The sequence below is a fragment of the Echinops telfairi genome, unplaced genomic scaffold (assembly GCF_000313985.2).
Source record: "Echinops telfairi isolate 266 unplaced genomic scaffold, ASM31398v2 ScPeMD7_7469;HRSCAF=8507_1, whole genome shotgun sequence".
NCBI classification, from domain to species: domain Eukaryota; kingdom Metazoa; phylum Chordata; class Mammalia; order Afrosoricida; family Tenrecidae; genus Echinops; species Echinops telfairi.
This window is the reverse complement of record NW_022111373.1, coordinates 88,207,069-88,213,711: the sequence shown is the minus strand read 5'-3', so window position 1 is coordinate 88,213,711 and position 6,643 is coordinate 88,207,069.

The window sequence follows — 6,643 nt, the reverse complement described above, 5'->3', positions numbered from 1 at the left end:
TCTGTAGATACCTTGGCATTCCGTGTCTTGTAGGCAGTTCTTCACATGGCTCTTCCTCTTGTGTGTGTACCTCTCTATGTCTTTTTATAAAACGATTCCTTTAAGGAGTTACCTGCTATAGTATGTCCCATTAACTTAACAAAAACCCTTTTACTTGAGCAGAGTCAGATGCACTGGCACAGAGCTAAAGGATTTGAATATATCTTTATGATTGATGCAAATCAATCCATAGCACCAACCATACAGATCTTAGAATTAGAGATATAAATATCAAGAATCTCCAGACACATAGGTAAGTGGGTTTAATTTTATAATGAGTCCACATACCTATGCATAATTGAATCAGCCTCTTTTAATCTGTTCAATGTGTTTTATTCTTCACATTGTTTGGAACCAATAACGTTAACTTAAGGACCATGAGCAAGTATGTTCTATAGTAATCTGAGTCATCACTGTGGAATAAGAAGAAGCAACCCTTAATGAGAGTATCCCGATCAATCGTGAAGCATTAGGAGTCTGCACACAGACTTCACTGGCATTAGCAGCGACAGTGGTGGCTTGGCTGACTTCAGACACATCCACAAAATTAGCTGTAAAAATCAAGCAGGAAAGCAAAACACACACACACACAACAACATAGAAACTAAGAACATTTATTGGAGTACCTGTGAATTTGAAAGGAAAGAACTTTGAATCATGGTGTACCTGTCTGAGAAATACTGTGGACAATGGATAATGTGACTCCAGTTTTGATCCTTCAGCTCTTGAATCTTCATGTATGCACCCTCCTGACTGAGTGCATCTTATGTTTCTTGATAGATGATGTTCAAAGACATCAAAACCATGGTCAAAAGAAGAATCACCAGCTCCAGCATCCTCTATCTGAGACACTCTAGGGCAGTGAGCAGAAAGCGCAATGTACAAAGAAGTCCATGGATTTGCATTCTTCACCGGCTTGCACTTACTAATCAATGTACCCTGGTCACTGGTGGTGTAGTGATTACACATCAGCTTCTAATCAGAAGGTCAACAACTCTATACTACCAGCTACTCCATGGGAGAAAGATGGGGCTTCATATTCCCATAAACGATTACAGTCTGAGAAACTCACAGGAACAGTTCTAGACTGTCCTATAGGTTGCTGAGTCAGCATCGACTGGGTTGAATTAGTAGTGATGAAACAAAACATAAGCAAAGAAATGGAAGCAGTTAGTCACTGGGTCACTCTGTTAGACAGGGTTCTCTAGAGAAACAAAACCAGGACACATATATGTGTATAAACAAAACCAGGACACATATGTGTGTGTGTGTGTGTGTGTGTGTGTGTGTGTGTATCACAAAGGAATCTAACAGCTAATTAGTCCACACAGCAGTACAGTGAGTTCAGTTTAATTCACTTCTGTGAAACAATATACTGCAAGGTCTAGATCCAATGTCAAGGAAGCAGGCAGCTGACTCTTCCATAGGGCAATGCAGGCAGTCTGGCCACAGGCAGCAAACAGGAGGGCAGGTCATCAATAGTCAGCCAGATGACAGGATCCGACAGTCCCCAACACAAATGATGTATACATCAGCAGTGTGGTGAAGCAGGTCTCAAAGGAAGCTCAAGTTCTAGCAACATGGTACACGTTGGGTGTACCACAGGAAGTGTAACTCGCAAGTTGAGGCAGAGAACTAGCTAAGGCAGCTGCACACTGGTTCAATCATCAGAGAGTAAGAGAGAGAAGGGTGGGGCTTGCTGAGCCATTTATGTCTTTGCCTTCCAATCAAACTGAGACCTTATTAATCCCACATGTATTTATCGGCCAGGTTGGCACAATAAGCCTACCTATCCACTCCTTGCCAGCTTGGCACCTGTACATAATTATTTAGCCATATATAATTTCCAGGCATTAATGAAATCACACTTATACTTAACATCAAGCATCTATCATACATATAGATGAAAGCACACTGAATCTAATTGTATCTGGTATATCATACATGAACAAAGGAAAGATATTCCATAATCACATATAAAGAAAATAAACTGACGATCACAAAACCCACTTTTGCAATTGATCACGTGGTCATAACTGATAGGTAGAACTACCTTCTTCTACTACTCATTCCATATTATCTTTGCCCTCAGCAAGCACTTCAGCTGGCTGTGGTTTTTTGCCTGGTGGGGTGACCCAGACCTTCATTCCTGAGGGGTCTGGGTCATTATAAGTTCTCTCAGGATTGGGTTACTGTAATTTACCATTTACTTTAGTCACAGGGCATGGTAGTACTAAGAGTTGGCCTATGGGATCTCCTGGATTCCAGACATATTCTTCTTTTCCTCCATTATGTAACACCAGTCCAATTTCTCCTTGGTAATCAGGATCAATCACACCACTCAGTATAGTGACACCCTTCCTGACCTGTTGATCCAAAGGCATGAGAAGCCCAAAGTGGCCAGGGGGCATTCTCAGCTGCCAGTTCAGTGGAATCCGGGCTGTGTTTCCAGGTGGTTGCTGGGACAGGAAGCAAAAATGTTGCAAGTGGATCACTAGGAGTAATAGTGAATGGTGCCATGCCAGCTTCCACCCCTAGGTTCCTAGATCCATGAATCCTGGCTATTGGAGAAAAAGCACCATATATTGGCCGCTGGTTTAGAGCATATACAACCTCCTGGAGAACATTTCCCCAGCCCCACAAGTTGTTGCCACCTAGCTGGCACCATAAATGTGTCTTTAGGAGATCGTTCCATCATTCTATTAAGCCAGCTGCTTCAGGATGATGAGCAACATGATACGACCAGTGGATTCCATGGACCTGGGCCCATTGATGCACTTCATTTGCTGTGAAGTGATTCCCTGATTTGAAACAATGCTATGTGGGATAACATGATGGTGAATGAGGCATTCTTTAAGTCCATAAATGGTAGTTTTGGCAGAAGCATTGCATGCAAGAAAGGTAAATCCATATCCAGAGTAGGTGTCTATTCCAGTAAAAACAAAACTCTGCTCCTTCCATGATGGAAGTGGTCCTATGTAATCAACCTGCCACCAAATTGCCAGTTGATCTCCCCGAGGAATGGTCCCATACTTTGAACTTAATGTTGGTTTCTGCTGCTGGCGGATGGGGCACTCAGCAGTGGCAGTGGTCAAGTCAGCCTTGGTGAATGGAAGTCCATGTTGCTGTGCCCACACAAAACCTCCATCCCTGCCACCATGTCCACTTTGTTCATGGGCCATTGGGTAATGACAGGAGTGGCAGAGGAAAGAGGAGGACTTGTATCCAAAGTGTGTGTCATCTTCTCCACTTGATTGTTAAGGTTCTCCTCTTCAGAGGTAATCCTTTGGTGAGTGTTCACATGAAACACGATTATCTTTACTTTCTTGGTCCACTCAGAGAGGTCTATCCCCACACCTCTTCTGCATGCCTCCTTGTCACCAATTTTCTAATCATGTTCCTTCCAATTCCCTGACCATGCAGCCAAGCCATTGCCTGGAGGAGGTGCTGCCCCACCTGGCATTTCAGCTTGAACAGTTTGGTTAATCTGCTCAGGTGTGGGTTGTTTTACTGATAGTGGATTAATCCCCTCAGCTGGGAGGAGTGGATCTATTGACTGGGGTGGCTCAATCATTTCTAGGGGCTCAATATTCTCCTCTTTTGGACCATCAGCCTATATGTTCCCATACCATGTTTCAGGGTTCCAATTCGTTCCTGTTAATGTCCTTACTTTCATACCAGACACTGTTCTAGACCTGCAATCCATCTGACATTGTAATTCAGCTACTTGTATAAGACTCTGGATTTGGTTTTCAGCTATGTCACCTCCATTACTAGAGGAGAGAAGACTCTCCTTTGTAGCACATGCAGAAGCTTTTATGTCTGTTATTCAGCACTTGAGACATGCTTCTGAGATGCTGAGATTATCCCTCTCCTTAATCACATTTTCTATTGTGATTAAGGACCAGCCAACCAGCTTCCCTATACTTGTCATCCTGACAAACCTGCTGGAAAATATAAAACACACGATCACCCGGAGCCTCTCCTCTCACCAACACTTCATCTATTGCTGGTGATACTGTGGATATCACGTACTTGCTACTTCACATCATGGATCAGTAAGAGTGGCAGACTTATCCATGCCTTTAATGGTAGAGATAGCATTATCAGTGCTGTTAAGCCTAGTCATGAGGGAATGCCAATTTGAGAAGTCCATATTGATGATCTTGTTTCTCTAGAACCACTCCTAGTACCAATTATGTTAGGCAGGTTTCTCTAGAGAAACAAAAGCAGGACAAAGGAATGTAACAGCTAATTAGGCCACACAGCAGTACAGAGGGCTCAGTTCAACTCACACTGGTCCAATCATCAGAGAGCAGGAGAGAGACAGATGAGGTTTACTGAGCCATTTATCTCTTTGCCCTCCAATCAAACTGTGACCTTATTAATCCGTGTTCTTATTGGCCAGGTTGGCACAATAAACCTACCTATCACAGTCACCTTAACTCAATAAACATACATTTCTTGAAGATATCAAATAGAAAAAATAAATATATCATTCTGAAGTCCCCGAAATACTTGGAGCTCACTTCAAGCTGTGTACTATAGGTAGAGGTGGCATATCTTCCTGTTAGGTACCCTGGATTCCGAGTGTGCGGGAATAGGTGTGCCCTCCTACAACAATGATATAACGATGCCAAAGTCTGGAAATCCAGTTAGAATGTTTTAAGCAAATAACAAATAAATGTAGCATTCTATAGGCCAACCCTATTTGAAATAAAATATATGAGAGTCAAGAGTCTAACGGATTAAAAATTAAGTCTAAGGCTTAAAAATGACAGAGATATTTTTGGTACAATATCCAGAATTCAGTTGTGACTCAAAGGAAATGCCTCTAGTTAGTTAACGAATTTTAAAGTCATGAAAATGTGTGATTTCCTGAAAGAACTGAGAATCTTCTCATCCCACATCCACATGGATCCAAAGAAGAAGCCATAAGAATGTATGCCTCCAAAATATTATTTCTTTCGTCACTATTCAGGGGAAATGCTATTTATTGAATCTCTGCAGTCTCCAGCACTGTCTACTCAGTGAAGTCAAAGACAAAAAAGAAGAAACCACAAATAGAGACATAAACTGCCCTCCTACTCACGCCCTGGAACAAAAGTTTCTCTCTTAGTATTGTTTATCTGTGAGCTGATAATATTGCCAGAGGAGGGAGAAACTCTCCCCAGTCATTTACCATTGTCTACAGACATTTGATGGCTGGAATAAGGGGCTCGACTTCTACTTTCTCTACTGCATTGTTTACATAACCCAACAAGATATTTCCCTCACATACACTCGGAGGCGAGTACGACAGTCTTATAGTAAATCTCAAATCCCTACCTGCTATTCCATTGAATAAGAGCTCTGGTGGAATAATGGTGATACATTGGACTGCTAACTGCAAGGACAGCAGTTTGAAACCACCAGCCATTCCCCACAAGAAAGACAAGGCTTTCAACTACCATAACGTTTATAGTCTCAGAAACCCAGGGAGCAATTCCACCCTGACGTATAGGGACACAGTGAGTAGGAATTTACTAGATTACAGGGAATTTGGAGTTATGACTCCATATTATAATTTAGGTTTTAAAAATAAAGTCTGCAGCATTAAATTACTTGCACAAAGGAAGTTGTTGAGATGCCATTTTGAAAATATAAGTTCATATTTTTTAAACTGAAGGAAATAACAGCTCCCCCAGACTCCCAAACATGGTCTTTCCTTGGTTCTTGATACACACACTTTTGGTAATTTTGAACCATGCAGTATTCCCTTGTTCTGGTTGCACATCTGTCTCTTGATCCATGTACAAGTTCTGCATGAGCACAATGACATGTTCTGAATTTCCATTCTTCTCAAGTCTCTCCCTAGTTTGTTATGATCCACACAGTTCAATTCCTTGGTATAATCAATAAAACATGACCAACATTTCTGGCATTCTCTGCATTCAGTCAAGATCCATCTGACATTAATAATGATATCCCTTGTTCCATGTCCTTTCCCGAATCTGACCTGAACTTCAGGCTGGCTGTCAATGTACTACTGTAAATGTTGTTGGATGACGCTCAGCAAAATTTTACTTGCATGTGACTTTAATGATATTGTTCTATAACTATGGCCTGCTGTTGGGTCATCTTTCTTTGAAGTGGGCACATCAGTTGGCCAAGTAGCTGTCTTCCAGATGTCCTGCTACAGATGAGTACAAGCTTCCAGTGCTTCATCAGCTGACTTAAACATTTCATTTGATATTGCATCAATTTCTGAAGGCTTGTTTTGGCTAATGTTTCCAGTGCAGCTTTAATGCCTTCCTTCAGTACAAGGCTCTTGCTCATATGCTGCCTCCTAAAATGGAATATCAACCAGTTCTTTTTAGTACTGTGACTCCATATGCTTCAAAGTTTTAGCAAAATCTATTATTAAAAATGTTCAAAATATGATATTTCAAATGATCACAGATACACCTGCAAGTATGTAACTTTGAACCTTTGTTTTCATGTGGAAAAGTGGTATCACAAATCTTCACAGACAGCAAAACTTTCATTAGTAATGTCTACTATTGAGGACACCAGAAATTCTCAATCTTCATAGTCTCAAACTCCATTCATATTTGACTATTGA